Source organism: Mastigoproctus giganteus, chromosome 8, assembly GCF_048544385.1.
Source record: "Mastigoproctus giganteus isolate SK-2022 chromosome 8, ASM4854438v1, whole genome shotgun sequence".
In the NCBI taxonomy this organism is placed as follows: domain Eukaryota; kingdom Metazoa; phylum Arthropoda; class Arachnida; order Uropygi; family Thelyphonidae; genus Mastigoproctus; species Mastigoproctus giganteus.
Genome location: NC_143582.1, coordinates 24,459,405 through 24,477,216, shown reverse-complemented (window position 1 = coordinate 24,477,216; position 17,812 = coordinate 24,459,405). Strand labels below are relative to the sequence as shown.

Here is a 17,812-nt window from a genome sequence, read left to right as displayed (position 1 = left end):
AACCTGTAACAGAAGTGCTTCTTAAGCATGAGAAAACTGATTTTAAAAATGTCAAGTTCTATTTTAAAAACTGCACATAGAGAAATATTGTAATAGCAAGTTTATAAAAACTTCAAAGTAATGTTTATCTTAATATAAATAAAAAAAGAGAAAGAAAGAAGATACTAAGGTAGTGAACAGTGTTAGAAATTAGTTCAAACACAAAAGGCTAACTGAAAAGTTGATGCAAAAGTGTATTGCATTAATTGGAAAATTAAAAGGCAAGTGTCCATTAAAATACAAGTTTAGAAAAAAAAAAAGACTAGATCAAAAAACACTGAAAAACTGATCTTGTACAGAAATCAAAAGGTTCTTTTTTTCGAGTACTTTTATATGTTGGCCACAACATGCTTCTCCATTGTCTTCCATACTTCCTGAACTGTTTTGAAACCCTCTTTGGGAATTTGTGTTAGATGCTTTGTATTACTCAGTGTGTAACAAAACACCATAATCAAAATAGGTTCCTTCCATGAAACTAAAAAAAGTCAACAGGCAAGGTCTGCACTGTGATGGTGAATCCTTCTGTCATACCACAGCTCTGGTCTTTTAAGATGGACTTAATCTTAAACAATTCACAACTTTACTGAAGTGTTGGTTGAGTTTGCATCAATGGAAGATAGTGGTGCACAATATCACTGAGGAAAATCAAAAGGTTAGGTGAATAATTATCTATGCACGCAAAGGCCATTTATTTTCTTGATATTAAATACATTTTTTTTGCCAGTGTTCAGCAGAAGCCTATGGTTCCTTGCATTAAATCACAAATTCACTTTGGAGGATAGTGTTCATGCCATCTTTTATGAGAATTTTTTGTGGATGGTTGAAGATCATTTGTTATCTGTCCTCTTTCATTCCATGCAGCTTTCACCTACATAATTCATTGTATTGACTGCTCAAGCAAACAATGCATTTCTTAGAGCAACAGCTAGTTGGTGAGAAGGGTGGAATTGTAGCACAAGTGCATCACAATAGCTAGTGAATGGCTTTGATCAAACTACAGAAGCTGGTGCAACTTAGGCCACACTGTACCATATGTATTGTCTGTAAATTGCACATGTTATGTGGTTGACCAGTTTTCTGGATGAAAAACCACGCTACCCTTGCCTGAGACTTACTAACTTAGACACATTGTGAAAAAGACCCATAAAAATGTCTTGCTTCAGTGATGGGATTCGAACTCCGGTCTATTCCACCTGGTATTGGGGGGGGGGGATTGCAATTATACCAACTGTGCTACCAACAAGGACCTATGGCTTTGGGGTTGTACCGGAACACTCACTCATCTCCAGTGAAGATATTGTTCAGAAAGTCTGCTTCTCCACTTTATCCCCGAGTGTTAGTACAGATTGATCCTTCATTTTTAGGTTGCATGTCAACACACACACACGTCTAAATCTTCCACAAGAATCTTGCAAATAAATTATTCATGTTTATCATCTCAGCAGCTATTCTAATCATTAAATGGTAATTACCGTGTATGAAATTCAATCTCTTGACGTTTTCACCAGGTTGTAGTTTGTGGGGCAACTGGATTTTGGACCATCACACACATCTGAACCATTAAAAAAAAAATAATAATAAAATAATTGCTACTCAAATGCACAAACAAGAGACTATTTCAATGCCATAAACATTTTTCAACACATTGAAATTTTTTGGGTGCAGTCTTGCTGAATTTAGCTAAATTTGATGCACTGCTTCAGATTTCAATTGCACATTTTCTGCTAGGAGTAGTAAAACACGTTTTATATAAAGATTAACCTAATTCAAACATGCAAGCAGTTGTTAGAAAACGAGGAAAGACCATGCTAAACAGGTGCCTGATTGGTGGTGTATGGATGGGGGGGGGATTTACATAAGCTATACATTTAATCTTTTTTTGCCACACCCAACTGGAGGGGAAGGGAATAATCTATTCCATTTTAAAAAGATGGTAGTTTTGAATACTAATCATTAGCTAAAGTACCTGGCTTTGTACAGGGTGCAATAATTAAAATTACATATAGGTTAACACACACACACACACACACACACACACACACACACACACACACACACACACACACACACACACACACCTTCCTGATAAGATAGAACATGCACTGAAGAAAATGAAGAATCAGAAAGCTCTGGGTGAAGATGAAGTTACCGTAGAGTTGTTAAAATTGGATGTTAAAATTGGAAGAGACATGACACAGAAACTGGCAAGACTTCACAAAATGCATGCATTATAAAAGGCATGACACCTAAGGAGTGGATAATGCAACCATAATTTTGCTGCATAAGAAAAGAGATAAATCAGAAATTATAGACCAATTAGCTTGTCGTCCCGCATCTACAAGTTGTTCACAAGGGTCATTACTAACAGATTAGAATACTTGATGAGAATCAACCAAGAGAGCAAGCTGGCTTTAGGATAGGATTCTCAACTATGGATCACCTTCATGTAATATCGCAGCTAATGGAGAAAGCAAAGGAATATAAAACAGCAGTATGCCTGACATTTGCAGGTTATGAAAAGGCATTTGATTCCATATAGCATAAAGGCAATGTTTCAGGCACTGGAAAGACAAGGCATAGATACCCCATACATTATGATTTTGAAGAAAATATGAGAATGCTACATCCTTTATTAGACTACACAAAGACAGTAGAGCATCAGTTAGACGGAATAATTAATGTCAGACCTCTTCCGGATAGTCAAATTTTCTGGATAATCGAACGTAAGGCAAGATTAAATAAATCTAATATTACCTTATAATTAAAATTAAATAATTAAGATTAATTAAATTTTAAAAAAAATGATAAACCAATCTTGGAAAACATTCATCCAGGCATTATGATTTTTATACAAAACAGGGAAAAATAGAAAGTTTTAAATGCTCTGTTTTTTTAACTTGCTGATAACTATCAGGACAATCTGTGTCCCAGTGGCATTTGCACACACAGCAATTGTAACTCGCCCTTTTCCCATCTTAAAACCTGGTGCAGGCATTTTTCTTGGTAATGCTTCCATAATAAGCCCATCTCATCAACCTTATGTTTTCTTCCTTGTAATTTGCTATAGCTGAAGCAAACTTACTTTTAAAGGACACAGCTGCCGATTCATCTGCAGAAAGTTTCTTGCCTTGAACATCTAGTTCACGTATAAAAAAGTAAAAGTAAAGTGCAGCCATTACCAACCCACTGCAGGATGGAAGCCTCCTCAACAACTCATGCCGAGAGAAATGGACCATAATCTGCCACGCTGGTCAGGAGCTTGAACCCCGGTCTACTCAAAGACCGTGTGCTACTGCACTCCCGCTCCTAACCACTCGGCTACGGAGTTCACGTATACCATGTCTCAATTTAAAGTTTTTCAGCCAACCTGTGCTTGCCTTAAAATCTTCATTACCTCTTAAATTTGATTAAAATCCAATGCTTTTACACACAACATAGGGCCAGACACTGGTTTACCCAAACTTCGCTTCTGAAGAAACCACAAATAAAGTGGACTCTATAAAGTGCCATTTTCAGGTTTCAACAGTCTTTTTCCTGCTAGATCCTCCTTCACTATTCATAATCGACACATTCTGTTATATCACTGGAATTTTTCTTGGTGTCGTAAATTGTTGAAGTCCCCACATCAAACTGTTTGGAGAGATTTCCTAAAATTTAAACATTTCTAATTCAAAAATTTCCGTTTTATGTTGCAATGTTAAAATTGCGCATTTCTTTTCATTCACATTACTGTAAAAAAACTGAGAAAAATAATAAATCGCAGTTTCGGGCCAATATCATTCTTACCGAATCTGGAGCTAAACTAATCTGAAATTCACTCATGGTTTCCGAGAAAACCCAGTAGTCTAAAGCACATTTCTGAAGGTCACATAGAATTCTACAGGTCACAACCATAAAACAGTTTGCAGTTTTCGGTTTATTGGGCTTTTTGTTTGTGCAATCTGTTATAAATAGGTAGTACTCGATCGATCTTTCGCTTATTACAATCAAAATTCAATTTGCAAACGCGATCACTATATCCCACGCTTTCAAATTTATTCTGGATAACTGACGTTCTACTACTATTTAAAATTGAGAAAGGAGTTCAACAAGGAGATAATATCTCCAAAATTGTTTACTGCTGCCCTTGAAGCTTTCATAAGATTATACTGGTTGCAGAAAGGAGTCAATGTGAATGGAAAGTAAACTACTGTACTTACAATATGCGGATGACATTGTGTTCATAAGCCACGATCCTGAAGAATTAATTTCACCCGTCACTCTATGGTAGGTACAAGTTGTCCATAAATCAGTTTTGTTTTAGTGCGTGTGCATGTAAAATCACTCAAGAAAGAGCCCAGAGGAAAATCTTAAAAATCATATTAGCATTAGTAGAGGCATTTGATGCAAGAAAGCAAGCTTATGCAGCATCAGCCAAAAAAAAAAAAAAAACCACTTCCACTTCACCCCCCTGTTTGTTCTTAAACTTATTTAGGCTATCAACTTCCACGACAAGGGATGGAAGTCTGTTCCACCAACCAACCACCCGCTGGCTAAAGGCAAACCTCCGCACGTCCACCCTACACCCGTCCCTCCCCAACCTGGACCTATGCCCTCTCAGGCAATTATTCTGAGCAAGAGGAAGAATCCCATCAGCATTGAGCATGCTCAAACCATTCAAGGCTTTATACACCTCTATCAGATCACCTCGCTGGTGCCTAGTCTCCAGACACTAATTTGCAAAACGTAAGCCTTTCTTCGTAAGAGCACCCCTTTGTTCCATTCACTAATCTTGTTGCCCTTCTCTGTACTCGTTCTTATATAGTTCTTAACATACATAAAAATCTTAAAAATCATATATATGCAGAGTTAGTAAGGATTTCGGACTAAAGATGAATATAGCTAAAACAAAAGTAATGATGAACAAGTACGCCACGGAAAGGGATATAATATATAAGGATATAATTGAAGGAGCAGTAATTGAAAAGGTGGATTCATATACTTATCTGGGACAAGTCATTAGCTGTAATAATGATAAATGGCTGAAAGTCAAGAGAAGGATAAATTTCAGATGGATAGCATTCAGGAAAGTCACATACTGAGGAGCAATATCTCAATTTGTCTGAAATATAATATAATGAACCAATGTACACTCCCCACTATGACTTACGGAAGTGAAACTTGGACACTCACCAAAAGAATGGAAGAAGCTGAAAACTACACAGCGAAGAATGGAAAGAATTATATTAAGAATCAGACTGTTAGATAAGAGAAACATGGATTAGGCAGCAAACTCAAGTAAAGGACATCCTTATCAAAACTAAAGAATTGAAATGGACTTGGGCAGGGAAACATAGCTCGAAGACATGACAGATGGACTAAGAAAATAACAAAATTGTACCCAAGAGGAGCTAAAAGAAAACCTGTAAGACAACGACGAAGATGGACAGATGAAATTCACGAGTTCATGGTAGTAAATGGCCATTGCACAAAACAAAAGAAACTGGAAAGTTGCTGGAGAGGCCTTCATCCTGCAGTGGATTGAAAATTGTTGATGATAGGTTAATAGTAACTACCTTACTTTATCTGCATAATACAAGTAAGGGACACAGAGTTAAAACCCCCTATCATAATCAGCATTCTCATGCAAATGTATGCTTTGCCTAGCAAAAAACCAAAGTCCCAATAATAGAAACTAATCATATACACATGAATACCACATATACAAGATATTTCAATTAAAACCACCAGGTCTATCTCATTGTTTTATGCTGAATTTAATTTAACCCTTGGGCAACTGGGTGAGAACTCCCATGACTGTACAGGTTGGGCCTGTAGAACCCATGGGGGGAGAGAAAAAAAAGTGTAGAGCAGAAATTGAAAAATTACAACAAATGAAGACATTAATGGTAATGTAATGAAAAAATGCATAAATGTTCCAATTCACAAAGTTTACACTATAAACTGTCACAATATTTCAATACTTTTAGTGTTTTGCAGCAACATTTGCAATACTATTCAAAACAAAGTACCAAAAAAAAAAAAAAAAACCTGCCAATTCACTGTTTACACAGAACTATCGGCAATGTAATTTCATGCAACCTATACTGGGCAACAGAACGTGGCACCCACAAACTAACAAGCATCTCGTCTGAAAATATATATTTGGAGAAAATTCTAGGATAACTGCACATTTTACTGTATAACTAATCACATGACCATACAAAACAGAAAATAACACATGCAGTGATGCACATTATATATATATATGCTTATTTTTGGTAAATAAGCCCCAAATTTTTGGGAGCAGCTTCCAACTAAGAATATACGTCAGCCAAAAAGATGGAGAGCAATGGTTTATAAAATTACTCCAGCATGCACTGCACAGATTTTTTTACATTTATCCTGCTAAAGTGCAAAATGAGACTAGAGCTTTCAAAAAACTATATTTAAAAATCCAACACAAAGTTGTTACAGGATTGTGGGTACTACAATTCAGAACTTGAATTGTAGTACCACTCACCATATATTCCTTATGGTGAATGGCTGATTTAACATTCATTAGAAAATAACAAATTGGCCAGTGTTCATATTATAGTTTGTATAGTCATGTACAAAAAATTCCAGTAAAGATTCAGTTATGGGTGCACCCTCCAAAATGGCAGCAAGAAGAGGGTGAAGCAGTGATTGACGGGTGGAGACTCTGCTCACCCATTACTTTCCCCTCTTCTCACCTGCACGTTACTGGAAGGATGTCGAGCTGAAATGAAAAATAAATGCCAATTTTTTTGTAAAACTAACAAAAATTAACACCACATACAACCACTGATTCTTCTCACCCATACATTACTAGACAATATTATATAAGAAAAGGAAGAAGGCAGCGATTGACCAACGGTTTTAAACCAGCACTGAGAGGTGGGGGAAACGAATAGTACAATTACTGCTGTTGAAAAAAAAAAAAAAAAAAAAACACACACAAAAAGCTCACCTAATCGGCGAGATGCATCCACTCAAAACCATCCATACGATACTTGTGATGGGAGAAGTTCATCATACTTCAACACTGAAAACACTCATACAGTAGAACTTCAATTATCCATTAGGGTATGGGACAAAGAACATGATGGATAATCAAATAGATGGATAATAGAATATGTACATTATACATACAATAGACTGGATCATCTAACTTGTTTATTTTATTACATAATATATAACCAAGTGGCATTTAATCAAACTTTTAATTATTTATTTTTTTATCAGGTCATCAAAAAAAATCATAGTACAGATCTATCATCATCAGCCATTTTCAATCCACTGCAGGATGAAGGCCTCTCAAGCAACTTTCCAGTTCCTTCTGTTTTGAGCACTGGCCATCCATTTACTACCCACAAACTCATGAATTTCATCTATCCATCTCCGCCTTTGTCTTCCAGGTTTTCTTCTAGCTCCTCTTGGATACCATTCTGTTATTTTCTTAGTCCATTTGTCATCATGTCTTCAAGCTATGTGTCCTGCCCAAGACCATTTTAGTTCTTCAGTTTTGATAAGAATGTCCTTTACTTGAGTTTGCTGCCTAATCCATCTGTTTCTCTTCTTATCTAACAGTCTGATTCCCAATATGATTCGTTCCATTCTTCGCTGTGTAGTTCTCAGCTTCTCTTCCATTCTTTTGGTGAGTGCCCAAGTTTCACTTCCATAAGTCATGGTGGGGAGTATACATTGGTTCATTATTTTACGTTTCAGAGAAACTGGGATATTGCTCTTCACTATGTGACTATATTTCCTGAATGCTATCCATCCAAAATTTATTCTTCTCTTGACTTCCAGCCATTTATCATTATTACAGCTAATAACTTGTCCCAGATAAGTATATGACTCCACCTTTTCAATTACTGCTCCTTCAATCATTATTTCCCTTTCTGTGGCATACTTGTTCATCATTACTTTTGTTTTAGCCATATTCATCTTTAGTCCAAAATCCTTACTAACTGTGCATAACTGATTAAGATTTTCCTCTAATTCTTTGGGATCTTTGGCGTATGACCACAATGTCATCTGCAAATCAGTTCACATTGACTCCTTTCTGCGACCATTCTAATCTTCTGAAAGCTTCCTCAAGGGCAGCAGTAAACAGCTTTGGAGATGTGTCTCCTTGTCGAACTCCTTTCTTAATTTTAAATTTCCTACTGTCTTTGTTTAGTCTAATAAAGGAGGTAGCACTCTCATATTTTCTTCAAAATCATAATATATATGGGGTATCTATACCTTTTCTTTCCAGTGCCCAAAACATTGCCTTATGCTGTATGGAGTCAAATGCCTTTTCATAATCCACAAATGCCAGGCATAATGGTGTTTTATATTCATTTGCTTTCTCCATTAGCTGTGATATTACGTGAAGGTGATCCATAGTTGAGAATCCTGTCCTAAAGTCAGCTTGCTCTTTCAGTTGATTCTCATCAAGTATTCTTTCTAATCTGTTAGTATTGACCCTTGTGAACAACTTGTAGATGTGGGATAACAAGCTAATTGGTCTATAATTTCCAATTTCTGATTTATCTCCTTTCTTATGCAGCAAAACTATGATTGCATTATTCCACTCCTTAGGCATCACACCTTTTCTAATGCACTTTGTGAAGAGCCTTGCCAGTTTTTGTGTTGTCTCTTCCTCCCAATTTTAACAACTCTACATTAACTTCATCTTCCCCCGGGGCTTTCTCATTCTTCATTTTCTTCAATGCATGTTCTACCTCATCAGGAAGAATATCGGGTATGTCATATGTGTTGCTACTTTGCAATCCATCTTCCCTACTGCTGGAATCATTCCCCTGCTCATTGTATAATTCTCTATAGTAGTCTTCTGCTATTTGAATTATGCCTTCTCTGCTGTTTATAAGTAAACCATCGCCATTCTTCAGTTTCAGTATCATTTGTCTTTCTGTATTACTGCTGATGGCTGCTGATTTAAATCCTTTGTTTTCCCGTAATGCTTGTTCTACTTTTCTTGTGTTAAATCTTCTTATGTCCTCTCTGAGTCTCTTTCTAATGGCTTTGCATAACTCAGTATACTCAATTTTCTCCCTCTCAGTGTTTTTCTTGCTTTTCATTTGTCGTCTTCGGTTCATCATGACAAGTGTTTCTTGACTAATTTTTTCTTTTTTGGATTTCTTTTTTCCTATAGGTTTCTTGGGCTTTATCACTTTCAGAAAGTTGTAATATTCCTCGTCGATATCTTGGTCCTGAGCAGTCTGCAGAAGCTCAAACTTGTTCTTAATTTCCAGTACATACTGCTTTTTCTCCTCTTCTGTTATCTCAGATCTTTGTATTATTTACTCGAGTCAGTTTTTTCCTTTCCTACATCAAGTGTACATCTTACCATTCTGTGATCACTTCCAACATTTACCTTATTCAGGACGGTAACACTCACAATATATCTTCTGTTAGTGAGGATGAAGTTGATTTCATTAGTAGTTAATCCATTTGGACTCTTCCATGTCCACTTTCTGTTCACCCTTTTCTTGAAAAAAAAAAAAGTGTTCATTACTGACAGTCCTTGAGATTCTGCAAATTCCACAAGTCTTTCACCAATTCCAAAATTTCCTATAGTTCCCCTTTCTGTGCTGTTTTGTCTTTTTCCCACCTTAGCATTGAAGTCTCCCATAATAGTGTAGTGGGTTTTCTGCTCATCTAGAAGACTCAATTTTAGTATACATTTCTTCAACCTCTTCATCATCATGGCTCAATGTTGGTGCATAAATCATTATAATCTTTAGCTTGTACCTCTTAGAAATCTTGAGTATTAGTCTTGACATCCTTGGTGATGTACTTTTGAATTCCAAAATGTTTTTAAAATCTTTATGGACCAGAAACCCAACTCCACCTTCACTCCTTTCACTGTTTCCATTGGTGTACAGCAGATTTCCACTTCATAAACTTATAAGTGATTCATTTCTTCTTCTTGTTTCAGCCAAACCGATCATATTCCAATTCGCATTTTCTAATTCCTTTTCCAGCTCTAATATCCTGTCTTCACCGATGAGTGATCTTACGTTACCACAGGCCAAGTTCAGTTTCAGTGCATGGCAGCCTGGTCGTACCCACAGATTCTTAGCACCCTCTGCTTCCACTCTGATCCTCTCACTGCTGTAAGAGGGAGAGTTTTTTTTTTTTTTTTTATGTGAACCCCAAACACGAGAGGTATTAGAACCTATAGTACTTAGTACTGTGCTTGGGTTGGAGGTTGAGAAGACGAAAGAAGATATTTGTTGACATTGGACTGTAAGAGGGAGAGTGAAAGCTGCTGGGGACTGAGGGCCATCTATTTTGTCGTGCTGTCATATGCTGGAGGGTTTGGTCTTTTCCTCTTCACGCTGACCAGGTGTCTTGAAGAGAATCACTACACGTTCGTTGCCACCTAATTGACGTAACAGGGCTTACCATCGAGAAGGTGTGCATGAGTGGATTTTAGGGAGGCAGGCCAACCGGACTTCTAAATTTTCTGTAATAGAGAGATATTGGATCCATCAGTGTTTTAGGCTGAGTGTCTGATAACACACAGGATACCTGTTCCCCTCTAAGCCCCAGATACAGATCTATATACATATCTATTTTTAATATTTTGACTTACATTGGTCTAGTAATGTCAAAAAATTAAAAGAAAACAATATTACATACATAAAATATTGTTCTAATGTCATTAAAGAAATTTAAAAGAAAATAATATTACATAATTGAATTTTTGTTTCATTACCCCTCAAGCCTTTTGGGAGGCAATGTTACGAATTTTGCACAAAAATAACACTTGCATAGCATCTGCTTCTTGTACCTGACCCACTCAATACACTTGGACAACATAGTTTCAGCTTCACAGTGGCTAATTATGTTTGTTGTTCCATCGGGACCAGTCTTTTCTTCAGTTTCAGAATCATCCGAAATTGTCATCGCTCTGCATAATTTCATCATTGTCTAAAATTTTGCATCTGACATCCATTTTCTCCATATCCAGCCAATCATTTACTTCCCCCATAAAAATATTTTTAAAACCAGGAACATAACTGAAAAATTCTCTTTTGGAATAGTTTCTGTATCAGTTGAATATATTTCTGGCCACAACTTATTCCAGCTTCTTTGTATTGTTTCAACCGGAACATCATTCCAGGCATCAATCAGTGACATCGAAAATTGCATCTTTTATAGTACAGATTTTCCAAAACACTATCACATCTAATTTATTTTCAGCCGAAACAAGTTTTTGAATGAACATTTTGCAATAACAATGCTTCATACTCTCAATCATCCCTTGGTTAATTGATGTCATGTTTGCTGGCAGAAAGTGCATGATATTTTGCCATCATGACTTTTTAAATCACGCATGTATGGGATGAGTAGGTGCATTATCCATCAGTAGCATTGCATATTGTGGTAAACCTTTTGGTGCCAAATATGACCTGACACACGGTACAAATATTTTATGAAACCAATCATGAAATATATCTTGGCTCATCCACACATTTTGTTGGAAATATTTAACTGACAAAGCATTTAAATTAATATTTTTAAATTTATCTAGGCTTTTTTGGTTTTCCTATAACAACCAAAGGCAACTTATGACTACTGCTGGCATTATTTACATACCATTTTAGTGATGCAACTTTTTTGTATCATATCCCAGTGCCATATGCTCAGTCATTGAGGCCAGTGTCTTTTGAGATAGTGCCTTCCAGTTAAGGCCAGCCACACAGTTGTATATTTGGTCTTTAACCAAACTTCATTCGGCTATTTCCTTCTGTAGTTTTTTATGATAAACAGAAACTGATGTGCTATCTGCACCTAGCTTCTCACCCTGGATCGACAACTGTCGAATACCACAGTGAAACTTAAATTTTGTCCAACCATCTGATGCTAGCCTTGAATGAAGGATCTTTGGCCTAGTTTTTTTTATTGATTTCAATGGATTATTACAGGTCCTTACAATGGAATTCCTTGGCTACATGTTTGAGCAAACTATTAAAACATTGCAGTATCCAATTGTTCATTTTTAGCAAGCTTAATTGTTTATGACTTTTAACATTACTGTCAGTGGTTTCCATTTTCAACACATGGTTTTCAATCTTGTCTGCATTAAGCTTCATATCATTTACTGTTGTTCTTCCCATTCCATAAACCGATGATATACTTGTAGCACTTTCACCTTTTCTTAGACGATTGATATTTCAATTTTTTGTGATAATCCCAACACTACTCGCTTACATTTCTGTCATTTCAATGCGTTTACTAAATAAAAATTATTAAAATATGAAACAAGAGGTTAAAGTACAAGCGTATACAGTGAGTTGTAAACAAAGACTGAGTGACACATGGCACCAATATCACAATGCATTACGCCGTAGTGGGATTAAGTGACGGTTAATAGAGACTGACAGTAAATAGGGTGACAGACAAAGTTCTACTGCATTAGGATGCTATCAATTTTGCCTTCATACACCAATCAATCACACTCTTGCAACCATTTTCCAAACACTCCTCACATACAGTATTCTCTTGTACCCACACGCTGTCTATTCAAAAAACAAGATGAAAATTAGTAATAACTAGTTAAAATCTCCATGTTTCTAAACCAATACAAGAACTTACATTTATCACTAGAACGTGATAAATTATACACTACCGATATAAACTTTCACTATAGCACTTTCAAAGGGACAGACCCTAGAGCTGCACTGTCCAACCCCATTGCCATTCACCACATGTGACAAAATGTGTGTGGTAAATTTGTCCCATTATTTTATTTTTTGAACACAAAAAAATAAATATAATAACAATTTGCATGACAAAAATGTTTATTAATCTTGATTGTAGCAATTATAAATAAAGAGGATGGCCCTACTGCACTGTAAACTGCAGTGTTATAAATAGAAGTTTATTACATGGAACCAGGGAAGAAAAAAAAAAAAAAAAAAAAAAAATTGAAGTGAGATAGTGCTATAAGAAGGAATTTACTTTATGCATATTTTATTTTTATTTATATATACACACACACACACACACACACACACACACTGAGTGATCACTGTATTATGACCACCTACCTAATACTTCGTAGGTCCTCCTTTTGCCCTCAGTACAGCAGCTATCTGACGTGGCGCTGATTCAACAATATGTCGGAAGCGTTTGGGAGGTATGGCCAACCAAGCTGTGCGTAATGCAATCAGCAATGTAGGTATGGAGGTGATTGGTGTATCCAGATGCCTGATATGCCTTTCCATAGTGTCCCACAAGTGCTCTATGAGATTGATATCGGGGAAGTTCGGAAGCCAATCGATATGCTGGAAGTCATAACTGTGTTCCTCAAACCCATTCCTGCACAACAAGTGACTGATGGCTCAGTGCATTGTCATTTTGGAAGACACCATTCAGGAAAAGTGCAACAGTGTTACAGTGTCAGCAAGCAGTTGACAATAGCAGAGACCACTGACAACACTGTTCCACATGAACCAGGGGTCCAAGTTCCTACCAGTGAAACATGCCCCACACCATACAACCGCCTGCACTTTTGATACATTGCATGATGGATGAAGAGCCTCATGTTGTAGATGCCAAATCCATACACGACCATCCACAGTGTGGAATAAATAACGCAACTCATCTGACAGCACACATTCTTCCAGTCTACTAATGTCCAACTTACATGCTCTTTACACCAATGAACCTTGGTTAGGATAGGATGCTGTAGGGGTCGTCTGCTAGTATAGCCCATACGTGCGAGCATGTGACGCATGGTCATGCCAGATATTATTCTGGGTTGGCCCATGTTGTATTGGGTAGTCAACTCTTCAGCACCTGTTCGAGTCATTGGACCTGGCGTTCACCTCTAACATCAGCCTTTTGCTGACCTTTGCAGTTTTGCTGTCGGGTTGTTTGACAATTCTGAAGCCAGTCCTGGGACCCTTTAACTACGGCAGCTCTCGAACACCCCACTAGTTCAGCCGTTTGGGAAATCGAGGTATCAGCTTGTTGAGCACCCACAATCTGTCTTTTATCAAAGTCTGATAGATCCTTTTACCCATCACGCTCAGAATTTTGAGAGTGCGGAGTCAACTAACTCCGCACTCTCATACCTCAAGTGGTCAATGGATCGCATTGTTTTCACAGGGGTGGTCATAATTCAGTGTGCATATACACATATATATGGGAGGCATAACACCTAACTGTGCTGTCTAGCAATTTAGTGTGCTAGCAGATGTTGGTTCGCCTATAGACATATGTTGGAAAAATTAAAATGAAAAAAAAAAAAGTTAAAAAGGAATATAAGAAGTATTTTTAAATGAGCATAAAATGAATATAAAAGTTTAGAGGAAATGTAAACTTATTAAAGAATAAAAGTTAGTTAAGGAGGAGAAAAAAAAGTAACAAATTGGAAAATTAGGAATTAGACGGTATGAAGCAGAGCTGTAAATGCTCAATAAAATTGCAATAATGCATATGGCCATCACTCCACTTTCCTCAAGGGCTTTGAGCAGACAGATAGCCATATTAAATGAATGTCTCATGTATACCTATTTCTGTGGTCCCAGTAAGTTTTACTAAATTCTTTATCGTATTTAGATATCCTAATATAACTGAAAATTACATTAATTTAAGGTTGCTATTAACAGCAAACTACACACTAGAGTGTAATTGTAGCTATTATGAACTGTAACAGAAATTATTCTATTTATTTTGTTCAACAGAATAACCATACATAAATTGCAGTATTTCTCACATTTCACTAAAAGACATACATAAAAATGTACAAAATCATCAAATGGAAAGAACATCTGCTTTTAGCATATCCCCCCCCCCCAATACAATTTGATTTCTATTACACAAACCTGTATAATAAAACTTTTGATGGGTGGTTTGTTTTTACTTTTCTAGTTGAATGAGTGTCATATCTTATATATGATATGAACTAAATATGAACTAAAAAATTCTAATGTACCTACATCAGATATGCACTGTGACAGAAAGCAATTTCTGACAGTGGCATAAATCACGAGAAAAAAAATTGTGCTTAGCAATCTACTAAACGTTTCTTTCCTATTTCACTGTTTTAGGACTCCAACTAATTATTTGCTAAAAACTGAGCCATTTGAAATGCAAAATAACCATTTTATTGGCAAAGTCTTAAGTAAAATGCTACTACATTAATATCAACCATCCACAATTTAAATTTTTCCCCCTTTCACCACATGGAACTAGTCACAGACAAAATCATCCTCATTTTTACATTCACATTAAAGTTGGTAGCAAGCACTCCAGCAATCAGACCATTCAAAAAGACATGCAGTCAGGAGGCTGGAAACCTTTCTCCCAATACTGTACCTACATTAGATATTGTGGCAGAAAGGAGTATTTCTGATAGCAACATAAATCATGAGAAATTATTCAGCCTGAACCAGAATACTAAAAGTAGTTAATAAGCTACATTAAGAATTAGTGTTAATGCACACAGGAACCTCATTTCCATCTTTAATTTTATTTTTAGTTCTTTGGAATGATAGTAATATTTTTTTAAAGCATATACACAGGTGTTGAATTAGTGCAGGTCTCCAACTGTGTATCTGGATATAATTCACAAGCACTTTTGCTATCTACATGTGCACATACCCATTGGGCATTTTCTGCAGCATGTTTGTCAGTGAGACAGCCCTTACCTGACACAAACCAGTCTCTGCTGGCAAAGCCAAAAAGTCACTGTTTATTTAAAATAAATAATAATAATAATTTTAAAAAATACTTTGAAGGGTAACTACAAATCAAGACAAGCTAAAGACCGACTCTGCTCTATGATATAAGAAACCTTGGAAAACTACCTAAAAAAACTACCAAAATTTGCTGCTGCAAGAGTTACAAAAAGAGTCCAATACATTTCCATTAATAATACTTCACATTTTTAAAATATTTTAACAATAAGAAAAAGTCAGTATACTATTTTCAGAAAATAGTACTGTTCACTTTAATTATAAGGCCATAAAGTTGTTGCCTGGTGCTGAGCGTACTTAAATGAGATCTGGCTTAGCAAAGTTTTCCTAAAATGTTGGACAATCAATTTTCCATGCTATCTGTTGTATTTGACTACCACCTCAAAAATCCAAACCTATTAACTTGGGATAATTGCCTTTGGGACTTCATAAGAGAGACTGTTCATAAGAAAGAACAGCAGTACAAAATCATCGATGACCTTAAATAAGCAGTGAAACTTGCTTTTAATTATCTCAACCTATACACTGAAAAACCTCGCATAGAACATGGTGCATTATTGTCATGAGAATGGAACCCAAACAGATCCGCTGAACGATGCTGTAATGTGCAAAAATAGTACTATAGGCCACCACATGATTTCACGTCAATGTGATTCTTATTAACTCAAAGTATCATAATTGGTAAATAAGTAATTGTGATACACAATATGTCCGCAAATCGAGTGCTGAAGGACGTCATCGTATGTTTTATAAGTTATAGAAATATCACTAGAATGATTCGGAGGTCATAACGTGAAAGATAAGCTAGCAATTACGGACAACAATTCTCCAGTAAGGAGAAATGAACTAAATTGAATTGGTACAGCAGAAATCATATTGCATAACTACGATGTGCGTATTTGTAATGGCTACGTGCAAGTGATAAGGTCGTTTATCAGAAGACGGCCATGCAGTATACGAATTCATAACCCTACTGATGAGATTTAGTACAGTATTCAAAATAAATCATAGCACGCTTATAAAACAATAGTCTTATATCTAAAACTTTAAAAACATAACAAAAATTAATTTCCCAGCCATGATTAACAAGAAACGTACAGAAATCAAAATAAAATTTACCTGTTAAAATCACAGAATTCACCAACTAAATTAAATACAACAATGGCGCACACACGACATTAAATAGAGTGAACCACTACTATGTGGCGCTCCAGTTGGAATGTTTCAATTTACTGGAAAATTGAAAAATGAATTATAAAATAGCCCCGCAAAAAATATTAATGTTTGCCTTTCTTGGATTGCAGTACAATAGTAATAATCACTTACCAAAAAAATTTCAGCCAAAATTGCAACGTACCGTCATAAATACTGCATATGCAAAACCGCATAAGTGTTATTGGGCAAAACCCTAAGTTTCCAGAAATAAACGCATCCATAACTGACAAGGCAATTTATAAGATTCTAACACTGGTTGTTTTAAATTTGTGCCTTAGTGCGTACGTAACAAAATCATGGTGTAGTGCATGATAGTGAAATCGTAGGGTTTTAATTGACTTTCGTTAGTGCATTTTCATTATTACTACATAGTTCAATTTTTTTAGACAAAACCAAGTTTGTACGTTGGCATCATTACTGTAATATCTCATTGTGAAATCCTTCACAAGAAGTTTCCCCCCTTATACTTCAAATAAGTAACGCTTTCCCATTATAGAAGACTACCATTCTGTTGAATACCACTCCACCACTCAGACAACACTGTTCGAAGTTATTTGACTTCTCATCAGTGAGCTGATAGTTACCCAGAGATACTGTATAAAGAGAGACAACCGAGTTGTGATTTATTGCTATTGAGGCAGTGATAAGCGAACCGAAAAACTTGCTTGAGGGATACACGGAATAACATTTAACTAGAGCCTCAAGGAGAGGTGAAAGTGATTCTTGCACTGCTTCTGTTGGATGTCTGCTCGGGTACCACAGTGGTAACGTACCGTCCTCCCCACACCAGGTGGAAAGGGCCTGGGTTCGAATCCCGTCGATGAAGCGAGGAA

The 17,812-nt window shown here is 36.3% G+C and overlaps 1 protein-coding gene across 1 annotated transcript in view; it reads right to left on the bottom strand.

Moving 5' to 3' along the window:
- Positions 1–16,946, bottom strand: part of RpS30 (ribosomal protein S30) — a 32,971-nt gene extending 16,025 nt beyond the window's left edge. Inside the window, exon 1 of the mRNA XM_090379741.1 lies at positions 16,884–16,946. The gene's annotated coding sequence lies outside the window, so the exon portion shown is untranslated. The remainder of the gene's footprint in view (positions 1–16,883) is intronic.
- Between the last annotated feature and the right edge of the window lie 866 nt (positions 16,947–17,812).